The sequence below is a fragment of the Strix aluco genome, chromosome 18, assembly GCF_031877795.1.
Source record: "Strix aluco isolate bStrAlu1 chromosome 18, bStrAlu1.hap1, whole genome shotgun sequence".
NCBI lineage: Eukaryota > Metazoa > Chordata > Aves > Strigiformes > Strigidae > Strix > Strix aluco.
The window spans coordinates 2,188,775-2,204,873 of NC_133948.1; positions in this window are offsets into that span (position 1 = coordinate 2,188,775).

Sequence of the window (16,099 nt, forward strand, 5' to 3'; positions counted from 1 at the left end):
GAAACAGTGCAGGAAATCTCACCAGAAATGGGCATTTTGCAATCGATGGGGCTGCCACCGGGTGACCTTGGGCCTAGCGTTTAATTCTTCTGGGCTGGTGCAGTCTAAAATGCAGATGAAAATACCTCCCAGGGGTGTCCTGAGGCTTAATGAGGATCAGAGAGATGTCCTGAGAGCAGCACTGCAGTCCGCCCCCCCACAGCCTCCGTGACACAGCCCAGCACAACACCACCTGGTAAAATTCAAAAAGAGATTTAATTTTAATTTCTTTCCACTCACTGATGGATCTGGTTTTGTCTTTCAAGTGTTTTGTAGCTTGCAAACTGCCCATTGGAGCTCAGCGGGGGGCCAGGCTGTAGCCGGTGTCACCAAACCCTTTCTCGTAGGTGCCGGTGAGCAGCTTCTCCGTGGTGAGAATTTCTTCCTGATCCGTGAATCTCTGGCTTTTGGGAAAAAAGCGTTTGAGAGAGGGAATTTTCATGCCCTTTGGAGGGTCTGCAAGGATCCCCCAGCAGCACCCACCCCAGGGGACACGCTCTGCGCAGAGGGGATGGCAGCAGCACGTCCAGGGCTTGAGCAGCTGGGATGTGGGGAAATAAATCATCGGGGCTGAACCGTGCTGGCAGCAAGTCCTGGGGCAGCGTGGGTCTCAGGCACGGGTCACGCGTGATTAAACACCCGGGAGGACAGTGATGGATGTGGGGAAGGGCTGGGGCAGGGGCACGGGCGATGCTCTGCCCTCTGCTCCACGGCAGCAGCTGGCCCTGGCCCAGGCAGAGGGCAGCTCCGCAGATCTTAAATCACAGATGGAGAGAGTGTATGGCAGGGCTGTAAATTTGCCGGTGACCAGTTTGTCCCCACCTCTAGAAGTGTTGGGGCTCAGCCTGCAGCTGTGGCTGCTCCTGGCCATGAGTTGGTGGGTCAGGACATCCCCACTCTGAACGGGTCCCCAAATCCCGGTGGCAGCGAGTTCCCCGCCGGCGGCCGAGGCAGCACAGGTGTTTCGCTGAGGGAGGAACAAAAAAACCATCTGCGAGCACAGGTTCATCCTGATGCTTCAAGGGAGGAGCAGATCTGGAGGTGAAATTGCTTCGCGTGGCTTTGCTACGGGATTTCTGCGTCTTGGTTTAGCGCTGGCTGATAAATGAGCCGGCTGCTCCCCCGTGCTGTGCCAGGCGGTGCCGAGCGCTGCTGCTGAGGAGAAGCAGAAGCCAGGGATGCTCCTTGCCCTCCCTGGGTCTGGTTTGTACTCCAGATGACACTAGATGGGGAAAAGATGGGGCACAGCAAGACAAGCCCAGTCCTATTACTGCTTGGAATAGGGAAACTCATGAAAACCTTCCAAAATTCCTATTTTCACCCCGTTTTGCCATCGTTCCCCAGCAGCTCCTGCATGACGATGGTCAGTGATTGCTGCTGGCAGAGTGAGTCACTCTGATCTCCTCTTCGCTGGTGAGGAGCATCCGAGGACTGGGATGAGGGCAGGGGGATGGCCCCCGTGGGGCTTTGCCCAGCTCTGTTTTGGGAATTGGGGCTGGTACAGGGATGGAGCAGCCACTCTGCACAAGTGCAGCTCTCCTCTTCTTTCTTGCAAAAGGGACAAGGCTTGCCTGTGCCATCTGGAGCCATTCTCCTTATCTCGAAGGTGGCCATATTATTATTATTATTATTATTATTTATTATTATTTATTATTATTTACTACTACTACTACACACCTGGCTGAGAGCAGAGCTCAGCGAGTGCTGCCCTCCTCCAAATGATGCCTGGGAGACTTCTGCAGATAATTCCCGTCAATGTTAATGCACTGAAGGCAGAATAAAGCCCATAAAGTCCAGGTCTGCTTGTTCCTGTACAGAAGACAATGACTGTTGCAGCCATTCCCTGATGAAGGCCAACAGTACATCACAAATTAACCACCGATAAAATACCTGGTGCTGGTGCTGGGGAGTGGGGTCGCTTTTGGGTGGCTGGGCCGGCAGCTCGGTGTGTGCCGGGGTTGAAGACTAGCACAGGGCAAGACAGGGCGAGGGACAGCGTGGGGTCCCCTGTGTGCACACAGCACTGCTGCAGGGCCTCATCCTGCCCTGTGCCAGGCAGCCAGCCTGGCTCTGACAGAGCCACAATCTGCCATCGATGGTGCTGTCCTGGCTCTGCTTCCATCCCCAAACCAGCTCAGAGCTGCCCAAGACCCAGTATAGCCACAGCCCTGGTCCTGGTCCCAATCCTGGTCCTGGTCCTGATCCTGGTTCTGGTCCCAATCCCACAGGTCTCCCACCCTGGAGCCCACATGAGAAGCAGCTCCAGGCATTACAGCAGGAAATTCCCATTGGAGATACAGAAAAAACCTCACCGCCATGAGACCTGCAGGCCTGGGATGGGGACACCGAGGGCAGCTAAAACGCTGAGGTTTCGGGGCTGGAAGGATTTTTTTTTGACAGATGCATGACACAGCTCGGAGTCACTCACCACCCGGTTCTCACACCAACCATCCTTCAGTGCCCATCACAGCCCGAGCTCCCCCCGCATCATCTGCCGTTATTATTGCTGTCTGCTGCTCACGTTTCCTCGGTGCTGCCTTACAGAGGAGCCCAGCACACGCCGACGTCTGGGCGTGCTTCTCCCCTTCAGTAAGAGGGAATTAATTGCTGGTTTAAAAAAGAAAGGAAGAAAAAGAGAAAGGACTTCCCAGGCAAAGCAGTGCCCATCAGCTGGTGGAAACAAGGTTTGTAAGGGAAAGAACCACTTAGATGTAAGTATGTTTATATTCTATATATATGTATATATAGAGGCATGTGTGAGGGCCAGAAGCTCCGTAGTGATGGCACCCAGTGACTCCCCAATGTCTAGTAAGGGCTGGACTCACACCACAGCCTCATTTTCCTACCTACGCACCTATTTTCAGGAAAAAAAAACCTGTTTTGAGCTGCCTGCCCCTCTGCGGAGCCAGCTGGCCGTGGCCACAACCGTGGCATTGGGGGTGGGAAGGAGGAAGGGACACGTGGCCATCACTGCCCGGAGGTCCCCAGGCACAGGTGACATGGCTGCGGGGTCCCGCAAAGCCCCAGCACTTCAAATGGGATGAGGGGGGTCCCTGCGGGTGGCCACCCCCTCCAGCCCCTCCCCTGCTGCCAGCAGTGCAGGATCTGGAGCCCATGGAGCGCTCGGACACCCGGCAAACCCGCGCCCGCTGCTCCCTGGCCGGAGGGCTGCCAGCACGCAGCCTCCCCGGCCCGACCGATGGCAGGAGATTACTGTAGCTTTGGAGCAGACACGTGTAATGGCTGTGTCCTAGTTTTTGAGAGCAGAATCCAGCATAAAAAAAAAAAAAAGCGCCACGTTTGTGGTGAGAGCAAATATAGTAACTCGCTCTCACTCCGGCTCTTCCAGAGTGTTACTAGCTGTAAAGCCATACCAGGGTCACATCCTCCCAGGCTGGCATGTCCCCTAGGAATATGGAAAGCGGTTTGTTTGTCCCCCACCTTCTTCTCCTCCCCAGTGTAAAAGCATCTCCAGACCTGTTTCTGGCTGTGTCTGACACAACCAGGCAGTTGTCTCACCTCCTTCAGAGTCAGCAGTCAAGTCACCTCTCTGGCAGTGTCCCCATCTCTGTCCCTGTGCCCCTTCCTGTTCTCATCCCTGTTCCCATTCCTGTTCTTGTTCTTGTCCCCATCCCCAATCCCTTCCCCATCCCATCCCATCCCTTCTTCATCCCATAAGGCACAGCTCATTCCCATTGAAAGTGAAGTGTTAATTTCACCATCGTTACTAATTGCTAATTACTAATTGGGAGCCCTAACTCACCTGGAGCAGAGGCTCTCGGGAAGGCACAGGAGGACTCTGCTCTCGTTTTGGCACATCTCACCCAGATCACCCACCCCGGCTGGAAGCATCAACCAAAAATGGACCACGGTGGCTAAATCTAACATCCTCACCTGGACGCCCAAATTATAAGAATCAATTAAAGCCACTTAATCACCAACTGGTGGCAAAAGGGAGCTGGACTGGGGTGGGGGCAGTGGGTGCTGCCGGGGTGCACCCATTGTCCCCCCCAGCATCACCACCCTGGGATGCTGTAGCTGAGCTGAATGCAGCTTTACTGCCTCTGCTCCATTATCACCAATCAATATAACAGTTATTACTTAATGGGCTAAAATTGTCATTCTAATGTCCCAGATCTGCATGTTACGGCGCAGCTAATTGGTACAGAGCTGATTCGGGGGGCTTAATGAAAATGTAAATTCAGGCACATTAATCAAACAATTATTTTGTAACCACGAGACAGACATTGCTAAACCTGATTAAGAAACAAACAAAGTTAATCAGTGAACAGAAAACATTTACTAATCATATAGATATGTTGCAAGAAAGAAATATTAGGGAATAATTTATTAAAGATTCCCAAACCTGCTCCTCTTCTTAATAACCCAGTGCTCTGGCTTCCAGGAAGCACCATCTCGGTTTTATTAAAGCATTTGTTCTGCTTTAAGGTCTACTGGGCACCAGAGAACAAAAAATATATTACTCTGCAAGATGAATAATTGCATCAATTTAAAATAATAGGGCCGGGGACTGAACGGGGATGTGTGGGTGACACCTAACGTTGAGACCGATGCATTTTGGGCTTAATTATCAGTGGTTAGTGCTTTTGAGCTCAAAAGTTAATTCTGATTCAGACATAAAATTTGCAAAAAGACGTAAAGATGAAAGCCAGTGGCATTTCTCTTTCCTCTGCCTGTTCATAGCTTCTTGTCAAAACTTGCTTGTCTGGCATAATTTCTGTACATAAATGGGAATATTTCTCCCCAAACTTCCTCCTGCCCGGTGCTGATTCCCACTGTGAGGTGATTTGAATTCCCTGCAGCACCGCTGTGCTCCCCGCAGCCTTGCCAGGGAAGGCTGCCAGGCTGCGGGCTCCATCGCCGAGCATCCCCAGGGGTCTGGCCCTGCTTTTGGCAGAGGGGGACCACCCGGGGACCCCCCCACCCCGGCTCCCCGAGTGTGCCGGTGAGACAAGATGGAGCCGCCGATGTCTGCTGCACCGTCCCCGAACCAGCCCTGATGGATTCAACACGGAGCCCTTAGTGCCAGCGGGGATGGAGAGCAGATGTGATCCCAGGGCAGTGGGGTGGCTCCACACAAACCATTGCCCCCACCACTCTTCCACGGGATGTTTTTTATGGGTTTTCACTGCAGATTGGAAAGGAAGTAAATTTCTGAAATACCAGTTTCCCAGCAAACCATCACTCGCAGGACGCACCGGGCTGCCCCGGTTAGGATTCACCACACCCACCAAATGCCATCGAGGGGATCCCCATGGCCCTGATTTCAGCATCCACTTACCCAGGGGAAGCAGAAGGGCCTGACCCACACCTCAACACTGTTTTTTTGGGTGATCCAATCTTTTTGGGCTGCCCCATTAGGGGCACGCACAAGCCTTGCTCTCAGGGCAAGGTGAAACCTGCCTGGGAAAACCGCTCAGCTCTGCCAAAAACACCTTCTGCGTTCTCTTTGGCACAAGGTTTTCCCCAAAATCCAATATTTGTGGTCCCAAAGCTGCTTTTTAGTTCCCCCTTTGGCCCTGGAGCAGCACTGGGATGTGGTCCTGGGGTTTTATCCATGAATCCCTCTCTGGGCAGGATTTTGGTGCTCCCACCCCATTCCTGCTCCTCTCCCATCTCCAGGATGGAGGAGGGTGGGATGGGGCTGAGAGCCACTGAGCTGGGGGGGCTGGTAGCAGACCCCAGCACTGCCCTGGATGCCCCTCCAAGCCCACCATCGCTCCTTCCACTTCCTTTTTTTTTGTGTCTCTCTCCAGAGCCATTATTAAGTCCATTTTCCCCACAGCCAGGCTAAGCTGTTTATCAAAAGCCTCCATCATTAGGTTAATGATTCTCGGCAAATTATTTCATACACAGCCCGGTTCATCCAGAAAATGGAGCAGCAGTGTTGACAGCTCGATTGGCTGCAGGAGGGACAGCTGCCTGAGCTGCGGGGTGCTCGGCACCGTTACACCCCCATTTGATGCTCCGCGATGTGCAACATACCCGGTGCTGCTCAGGACCCTGATCCCAGCTCCAGCAGCACATCTTTTCCCTGGAAAAACAGACCCACCGAGGAGCAGGGATGGTTTCTGTCTCCCTCCATCCCAGCCTGGCACCGGGCATTTTATTCTGGCACACAACTTATTCATCAGACACAGAAGCATCCGGCTCTGTTTGACAGCTGGAGCTGACAGGGGGGTTTCATGAACCCAGCAACCCTGCAGCTTCACAGGAGCATTGCGACATGGTGGGGGCACTAAAAAATAGGGGGGACAAAGCAGCTTTGCTTCAGCTGCAGCCTCCATCCTCCTGCTTCCCAGGCTGGGGGCCAACCCGCCGGTTTTCCAGAGGGATGTGCCGCCTCCTCTGCACCACGCCATGCCGGGAGCAGCCCTCCAGCAAAGCCCCTGCCCGGGAGCAGCCCTGGGAGAGCAGGAGCAGGCGGAAGGCTGGGATGCTGCAAGGACAACCCAGGGTAGCTCAGCAATCCTCCAGCATCAGAGGCACCCCAGGACCCGGGGACAAGGTCTATTTGCCCACCAGCCCCCTGGGTGCTCCTTGACCTGAAAGCACCTCGTGTCATCACTTGCGTCCCCAAGACCACAGCATCAATTGCACCTATTCTGAACCGTGCAACTTGGCTCCCAGGGCTTCAAAACACAGTTTGGTTCTTCTGGGAATGGGACACGCCCCAGGGATTGAGGTGGCATCGGTTGGGTGGGGGAGAAGGATTCCATTTTCAGCTTTCTGGGCCCAAACGGTGGCTGCTGTTGCTGCTCTGCCGCACTGGCCTCGTTGGCATTCACCGGTGGTGCTGTACACCCGGTGGGACCAGCAGCCACTGCAGAGCCTGAATTATTCAGCTCAAGCAGGGCCCATTTGCTGATGGAGCAAGCGAGGACTCGTGAGCAGGGCTGAGTGCTCGGCTGTGTCAGGAAGCTGTTTCTTGGGCGAGCTCCTGCGGCAGTGCCCTGCCTCCCTCCCTCCCTCCCCCGGCCATGTGGGGCTGGCACACATCCCGGTCCCTGGCCTCTGAGCTGGTCCGTGGCACCGGCACGATGTGGGAGAAAGCCCAGATCTGCTGGCTGGATGCTGCTGTCATGATCTCAGCAGCAATAGATCCAGGGCACTGGTCACACCTTGCCCTAATAAGTATCTGTCTAAAAAAATATAAAAAGCTGGGGGGGAAAAAAGGACATAAATAAATTGCTGTGTTTAAAAATGTCCCTTTCTACGCTGAGGATAAAAGTCATAAATAAGTTGCCACATTTAAAAAGGCCCTTTCCACACTAATGCTTAAAACACCCCCCCCATGGTGCAGATGTGTGCCTTCCACGCTTTCACAAATTAATCGGCATTTAAGGAGCTGCAGTTTTAGGTCACCACGTTCCCAATCAGACAAGGACTGACCTTTCCATGAGCTAAGGCAGAGCGATGGGTTTCCACCCCACCGTAGGTCTTGTCCCTTGGTCTCCAGAAAACCTCTGTCCTCTGTGTGTGGGAGGGGATCTAAGAGGTCCTGTGTCTCACCCAGCCCCCAGACAAGGTGTGGGTCTGACACCAGCACTGCCGACAGCAGCGTCACTGCCTGGTCCCAGGACTGCAACACCCAGGGACTGACCCAGGGTCCTGTTCCAGCAGCAGCCACGAACCCAACCCCACACCGATCATCATCACCCCGACAGCCCAGATCTGCTGCTCCCCAGAGGAGAGTGACCGGCGCTGGCTCGCTGCCACTGCTGTGACATTTCAAGTGGCCACCATGATGTTCAAGGTGGCCTTAGTGGCATCTTGGCATGTACCGGGTCAGCAGCGCTGCTGGAAACGCTCTCAGCCATCCCCCGGGATTTACTGGGATGTGCCCATGATGGATGGCATGAAAGGGCCGAAAATCAATCCAGGCATCTGCCAGCATCCAGTCTGAGCTGCTAATTCACCCAATTGCTTAAGTGCCGGGCGAATGTCACTCTGGCCTGATGGAGCTGGAAATGCTGCAGCTGGGAAGAGCAGCTTTTAAAGCCATTTTTGTCAGGCTAATGCTATTAAAGTGCCTGGGAAGGGATGGCAGCGGCCAAGCCTGGCCCTGTCCGCCAGCAATCCCTGTCAGGACACGTGTATCTCCAGCACCCTGATTGTTCCCAGGTCCCTGGAGGGGGCTGGCAAGCCCTGGCTTGCAGTTGAGGACAGTTCCTCCACCCAAGGACGTGTCCCCGAGTCTCTCCCATCACCCCCAGAAAAAGCTCATGGCGATGCTCCTGGCTCACTTTGTTTCACTCTTTGGGAAGTGGGTTTAATGCTCCTGGGTTTGCACTTGTGGAGGGTCCATGTTAGTGGCTCAGCTGTTGCCACCTCTGCTGTCACCCTGGGGATGCCATCCCCTCCCCTGGGGACAGCGTGCAGATGGGGACAGCCTGCCAGGGCTGCTCCCCAAACCACAGGCAATGCCGGGGAAACTGTACCTCCAAATAGCTGCCAAAATTTGGGGGGGCCCCAAGTCCTCTTGCTAGTTTTATTCCCCACCTTTGCAGACCTCCTGCTACCCAGACAGGGCTGAGCAAGTGCGGGGAGATCAGGGGGAGCAGGAAAAGAGCGGGTGGTTTCTGATTTATGCCTCAAGGTTTTTTCGAACAAGCATCATAAAACCACTGTGAATTGGACATCTCAGGGGAAAAAAAAAAATAATGAAGTGGAGAGAGGGACCTGCTCTTCAAGTGTCGGTGGCAGCTGAGGCTAAAGAGAGCTGTCAGGTTGGGGGGTGTAAGAGGGGTGATGGTGGGGTGTTCCCTGCGCAATCGGGTGGAAGCAGAGATGGCACAAGATGGGCCGTTTGGGTTCGGTCAGGGGAAGGACGTGTGACAGCCGGCCGAATGGCCAAGGTGACCTGCCACGTCGCCTCTCCCCTGCAATCTGATGATTAAACCAACCTGCTGCCAACAGCCTCCAAATCCCCGTCCTGCGGGGTGCCGAGAGGCGCTGGCCCTGGGCCAGCCCCACGCTCCAGTGCAGGCGTGGGACACGTGCTAGACCCCAGACACGCTCCACCGAGGACCCCCCCTGCACCCCTGGGGCTGGAATCACCCGTGAGGCTTTTTATTAAGCTTTCAGCTTGACCTGTACCACAACCCCAATGTCACCTTTTGCTCCCCCTGTCCCCAGATGCCTTTTCGAAAGCAGGTCCTGGCCAGGGTTATTGTACCCCTGGGGTGAATGTCTCCCCCACACGCCAGGGGCAGACCAGCATCCCCCTAACCACAGCTCTCCCATGCTCTTGACTGCAGCTGGTTGGCACCAGAATAGTAATTTTTAACTCTATTTCAGCCTAAGTCCTTGTCTGAATTAAATGTCAGCGCACTCCACCTCCCTCTGCATGCTCCCTGCGTAGGATGTTGACAAGTGTCTCAAGTTGATTAGGAAAAGACACGGGAGATAAACTGGGACAAATAAACATTGTACCACCACTGTTTCTACAGATGGGTGGCCCCGATGCACCTGCTGCCCCCCACCTCCCTGTCATGCTCTGCCCCAGGGATGGCAGCCAAAGCCCCATCTGCCAGCGGCTGCTTCCACCAGCACAGGAAACCTTGCAGCACCCTTATTCACCCCGTGGGTGCTGCAGGACTGAGAGATGCTGGCGACCAGGAAGGCGTGGGGTGGCCAACACCATCCCCGGCAGCACAGGGGCTCTGCGGTGCTGGCAGCGTCCCCCTGGCACCGTGCAGGTCCCCAACCTGTTGATCAGCATCTCCCCGCGCCGCCGGCAGCACCGTCTGACCGGTGTTCAGATTGCCAGGGCACAAATGCCTTTCCCGTGTCATTTTTCAAACGATTAAATATAAAAAGACGCAAGTGCAGCTCATATTTCAGTGTTAATGTTGCTGCCAAATATTATCACGTCAACGGCGCTTGTAAAACAAAAGCAATCGATAACATTATACCTCCAGGAGAGCCGCTGCGGCGCAGGATTATCGTCATGTGCACCGAGACATGTTACTGGTGCCTGTCGGCTCAGCACCAGAGCTCCGCTGTGCACCCCTGCACTGGGGACTTTCTGGGTTTTCTTTTTCCCTTTTGCTGGGCTTTTAATTCGGCAGATGGTTAATGCACTTTGCTTCACGCTCCTGCTTTCTAATGAGAGCTGCACCCTGCAGCCCAGAGCAGCCTGTGGGTTGAGATGATGAATGATGGGGAGGCCGCTGGGTGTTTAGAAGTTTGCACGTGTTTCTGCGGCCAGGAGGAAAGGTGTTTCCCCAGGCAGGGAGGAGAAGGCATGATTTGGGTGGTCCAGCCAACAGTGAGCAGAGATGAGCCCACGGTGGGCGCTCAGGACCCGTGCAGGTCCCCGTCACACCCTCCTGCTGCTGTGAGCAAACACAGCCATAAAAACCAAACTGTTTGCCCGTTGCATATGAAAACTGAGCTCACGTCTCTCTCTGAATTATTCACGCTTGGCTCTGTTTTCACTAATATTAAAAAGCTGCTGTTGTGGGAAACGTTGTTCCTTTTTTTTCCCAGACGTTGTTCCAGACGGTTCTGCTCAAGCCCTTCACTGAAGAGCAAACTGCGGCTCGATATTTCTGTTCCCTGTATCCAAGCAGCTCAAAGTGGGGCAGAGAGGAAGAGGAGGGCTGAGGAAGGGGGCCCAGAGCACGGTGAGCTCTTTCTCCTTGTGCATGCAGGGCCCACACACATGAAGGGCAGCACAAGTCGGCTGCGTGGGAAGCGTGTCCCGTGCCACTGCTGCCTCCATCACTTGTCTTTGTCCTGACCAACACATCTTCTCTCCTGGTTGGTGCAGGGGGGAGGTGAGGACCAGCTTGGGGTACAGCAGAACCCCACAGCAGGTCTGGTGAGTAAGAGCATCACCCTGCAAGCCCAGCTTTGCAAAACCTGCCCTCCAGGCCAGCCTTAAAATGAGGGTGGATCCAGGGCTTGTCATGCAAAATGGGACAGGAATAAGGTCCCCAAATCCTGGAATTATTTTGAGTCCATCTACAGGCCAAGCCTGGAGAGAAACCCTGGTCTTTGGGAACCCAGCAAGGCCAAGATTCCAGCTGTGGGGAGGCTTCCTGGCACAGGAAGATGTAATCCGGGGCTCCCAGATTCTCCCCACCACGAGAGGAGAGGATCTGAGATGCCTGTGAGCATCCCCCGCTCCCCTGCATCACTTAGCGTGATACCTCCGCCAAGATGTGGCTTCTTTGGGCAGCAGAGCCTCTGTGGCAGGGTGGCAGGATGTTTCCAAGCATCCCCCCTCGTGAGGAAAGGATTACTTCAGGGTAATCCTGAGCATCCTGCCTGGGATGCAGCGACTCATACATTAAAACCACTGCACATATGGAAACAGGTGGAAAAAGTGGTTCAGGACTTGCTATAAACTTCTGCATGGAGCAGACTGGATCCAGGGGCCTCAGGTATAAATAAATATTATATATTCGATATATAGGGCATGTTTTGATCTACTTTCCTCCAGACTGGCAGAATAGCTCTCACTTAGGCAGGTTTTCCTGCCTAGTTTTCCTGCCTAGCTGTGTCAAAAAGCTTCTTTCCCTGAAAACTTTCCAGCTACTGGATCACAGCAAGTTTTCAGGGCCAGGCCATTAAATACACACCGAGAGCAGCAAAGGGCTGGGGAAGAAAGCGATGCCTGCGCATGAACACCAGCAAGGTGAGGGCAGAGCTGGGCGTTCATTAACACCCTGTCCTTGGGGACAGGCAGAGCTTAGGAGATAAGGCACATAGCTGAGACATGCTGAATTCAGCCCCTGGAGATCCCACCTGCCTTTCACAGCCAAGCAGGAGTCATGCATATCTGAATAATTTGGATTTTCAAAGGAAAATACTCTTTGTTAGCAGACTGAATAAAAGCCTGATCTGCTGAGGCTCTTGAGATCTTGGCTGTACCACTCAGGGTTTCCATGGCAGGGCTCCTATCGGGTAGATAACAATCAGCTATTCAGCTCTGCCTATCTGCCCCTTAATTAATAATGCTGACCCTCATCCCAGGAACAAAGAGGAGTGATAGAGACACCCATGAATTTCTTAGGCTCCTTCTTTCTCAAATTCAGCCCATCCTGTTTACAGATACCCTGTCCTTTTATTTTCCAGTTTTGACCTGATCAAGATGAGTCTTTTTTTGCTTTGACAGTTTTTGGAAGGAGCTAGTTTGTTGAGATTTTTTCACAGCGCCGCCAGAAAACCTGAGAAATCAGTTATCTCTGCAACGCTAATGGATTCAGACAGAGAACCTGCTCAGCTCTCTAAATGCAGATAACTTCAGTTTCCATCTCGACTCCAGTTACTCAATTCAGCTCTGAAGCCAGGCGCTGGGCTCCCGCTGTCTCCTCTTCCCCGGGGCAACGCGGCAGCTCGCCCGCTCCTTGCCCTGCCGCTGCCAGAGGAGAAGACAACTCACAACCTGAGGTGAGGGGCTTTGATTCATTGCCTAGCATCCCTGAAAAGGTGCCCTCTGCGTGCTGCCTACATCATGGGGTGAGGATGCAAAAATGGGTTTGCGTTACCCTCCGTAGTGGTGCCACCCTGGCAAAGCCCCCACGACATCCTGCGGCTTCCCAGCTCCCATCACCTTTCCTGCCAGGCCCACGTTCTGCAATACACTGTTCCCAGCTAACATTAACTCCACCTGGATGACAGTAAAATACAATTTTCCACCTCTGACTCAGTGCGGTGGCATGATGCGAGGGGCTGTACCAGCATGGCAGGGACCGGCGGGTGGGGGCGAGCCCCTTCCCACTCCCACGGGTACTGTGGGCTGCTCTGGTACCACAAAATCAATTTTAGTCTTGCGAAGGGCTCTCAATCAGAATTTTCGCTTATTTATTCACTTGTTTTCTGCCAAGCCATGGCTACTTGCAACCATGTGTTTTAATCCAAATCCCAGTTGTGAGTTTTTTTTAATTTGAGCTGTCATATAACTTAATCCGTACTGATTAGATTAATGGAGGTGTCACCAAAGCAAAGATCAAGTAAGGACAGCCCACCTCAACCTTTGCAGAGAGATGCTTTTAGGAAAGATGAGCTGAAAGCAGTGGCCTCACTTCCAGCATCACCTCAGGGGCTGTCACAACCCAGTACTGGTACCTAGCACCCCACTTTCAATGCCCAGCTGTCCCACTGGGCTGCATCCCATCCGGAGGGGATCCATCCCAAACACCCATGGGAGCACACAAAAAATGCTGCTCGTTGGAAACGCAGTCCCCAGGGGAAAGCTCTGGCTCCCGGTAGCTGATATGGGCTCAGGGTGACAATCAAGCTTCGATCGAATGGCGTTGGCTGGAAAACAGCAAAGCCATTGACCTGAATCCATGAATCCGTGAAGTTCAGACCTACGTGTTTCTGATAAAATGCCGTCTTCCCCTCCAAACTGGGTGACGTTGGCCAGCGTAGGGTGTGCAATTAGCAGGTACACAATTTTATTACGGTTGAGGCTGGCATCGATCCAGCTCCCACGTGCCAGACCGCTCCATCCCACACTAGCAGAAATACCGCAAGGGTTAGTGCATTGTTACTCCGACGCTGTCAGCTGGAGGCAGGCACACCTTCTGGGGCCTCTGCCTATACAAGAAAATCAGCATTATGCCCCGATAATATTCAAGTAGTGATTAATCAAAATATTCTACTCCCTGTTCCAATTATGCTCGCTGTTTGCCTGTACAGCCTCTACTTTTGTTTAAGTGCAAGCGGAGTCTATTGGAATTGGGGATTTATGGTAGCTGCCAAGCACTCCACTCTCCAATGGCAATAAGTTATATTCCTATTATGCAGCGTGTAATAAAAAAGGCTGATATTTATTCTTTGGATTTTTCTTTCCCAAGAAAGTCGCCGAAACTCACACAACCACTAAAACGTGGCTCCATGTTTCACAGACGATATCACCGCAGCCACCGGTGCGGCAGGGAGGTGGTTGGGAAGAGGTGACCACCACCCAGGTGTCTTCGCTGGCCAACTTGGCTCGGGACCCAACGTTACCCTGCAGAAACGAGATAACCCTAACCCAAACCATCAGTTTCCCCCTGGGAAAGGCTTTGTGGACACTCCAGACCCCACCACAGACTGTCGCCAGCTCCATGGCTGCTCATAAATGGTTCTGCAGTGGGCCAGTAGCCCAGAGGAGTTGCTAGCCTCAGCTCTGTGCAGCTGAGTGAAAGAATAACAGCTTATTTTTAGGCTGAGCACTGACGAGATGAAAGCCATTGATCTGAGCTCATAATTACATCGTTATCTGTGCCCTACGAGATAAAGAGATTTCTAGCTGCAGGCTTTTTGAAAAGCTGAGCTTGAAAGCGGATAGAAGAGGGATTTATTTAGTTTAGCTTCTCTATTTTTTAAGTGAAATGTTAAATAGTAAAAGTTTGCTTTTATTTTTTTTTTTTTTTTCCCCAGAAGATGGAAAGCTGTGGAAAGTTTCTCTCCTGCTCAGTGCAGCAGGAGAGCCTCAGTGCCCTCCTGACACCCTGGGATAATCCAAGACATGTTATCAGAGCTCCATAACATGTTCTTTTTATGAATTATACCCCAAGGAGATAGGGTAGAAGAGAGCACTATAGGATGCTGGCATGAGTTGGGTCATTGGGCGCTGCCATGACCTTCTGGAGCAACACGCACCTTGGAGAGGAGCCGTTTGGCCATACGCTGTGTTTTGCATCTCCCACTCCAGGAGAGGAGCAAGAGCCCAACACTTTGTCGATGTCTTCAGTCTGGTGCTCATTCAGTGGGAGAGGTCTTCTCCATTCACTGGTCCTGTAGCTTTTCCTCTCTGATTGTACTGGCCACTCTTCAAGAGCAGCAAGGGTCTTGCTTCCATGTCAACTGCTTAGCATGCCTGACGTCACCCGTGTTTTACAGCCCTCTCCACGAAGAGCAAATCTGTATTGATTTCAGAACAACTAGAGCTGTAAATTACTGGTCATGACTGGCTTGGCCAGTACCAAGATGAGAATCTATTGATTTTACTGAAGGTCTAAATCTAGTTAGCACACAAGGAAACTGGTTGGAACAGCAGAATGATTCAGATGTTCTGAGGTGTAATTAAAACTGTAAAGCCACCTACAGAAGCAGAACATGCAAATAATGGTTCTGATCAAGCGCGGTTTGCAATCCAAGGGCTTCCTTTTCAGAGAGGCTGAGGAGAAAATGGGAGCAGAAATATGAATCAGGGGCAACAAAGGACCCTCTTTTATCTCCATGGGCTTGCTCAGAATGCCTCCTTCTCTCTTTTGAAGCATTTTCCATTCGTGACCTCATCGCCGACCACAGCTGGCACTGCCTTGCCCACAGTTAATCAAGGTGGCCTCTTAATTGCAGGGGATACAGGGGATGCTTGCTTGGCGCTCGGCCAGAGCTGAGTGGCCTCTCCACTGGAACCTCTTGGCTGGGACCTCTCAGCTGGGACCTCTTGGCTGGCCACTCGCCACCCAGCGCTGGGCAGCAGCAGAGAGGAATAATCTATGGGAAGCTCTCATGCTGAAAAACACTAATAAAAGGAAGTTAAAGCTCAACTTTAAGGCTGTTAGACATTTCTGGGAACTATTTTTTCAGAGGACGAAGACCCAAATGTTTCCTACCACTAAAGGTTTGGAAGACAACAAGCTTTAGCAACAGAAGAAGGGGGGATGTAACTGGCCCTGCTGTTCTCCGTGTGGCTGGTAGTTACGGGGATGGTGGTTTGCTCTTTCTTCCACCCACCCCACCTAAAACACCACCGCTGGCAGTCACCGGGAGCAAGCACGTGTACAGCTTCACCCTTTCTGGAAAATGACCCATTTTCTCTGCTCAAGCCTCTTAGCATCCAGCATGACATAACCAAAGAGCTTTGTGCTCATTGTCCTCACAAGCCATCGCTCTCCTTGTCCTCTGAAGACATGTCAACGCATCCTGCAGCTCACCAGGAGCTACTGCGATTTTCCTCCTTTTCCTTGGAGTTTTCCCCCAAAGAGGAGATCACCTCAGACAGTTCAGTCGCTGCTGTGTATGTTTAACTGTCACCGTGTGTGAGAACATGAGGTCTTCTGACTGGTGGGAGAGCTGAGGGTCCTCATTA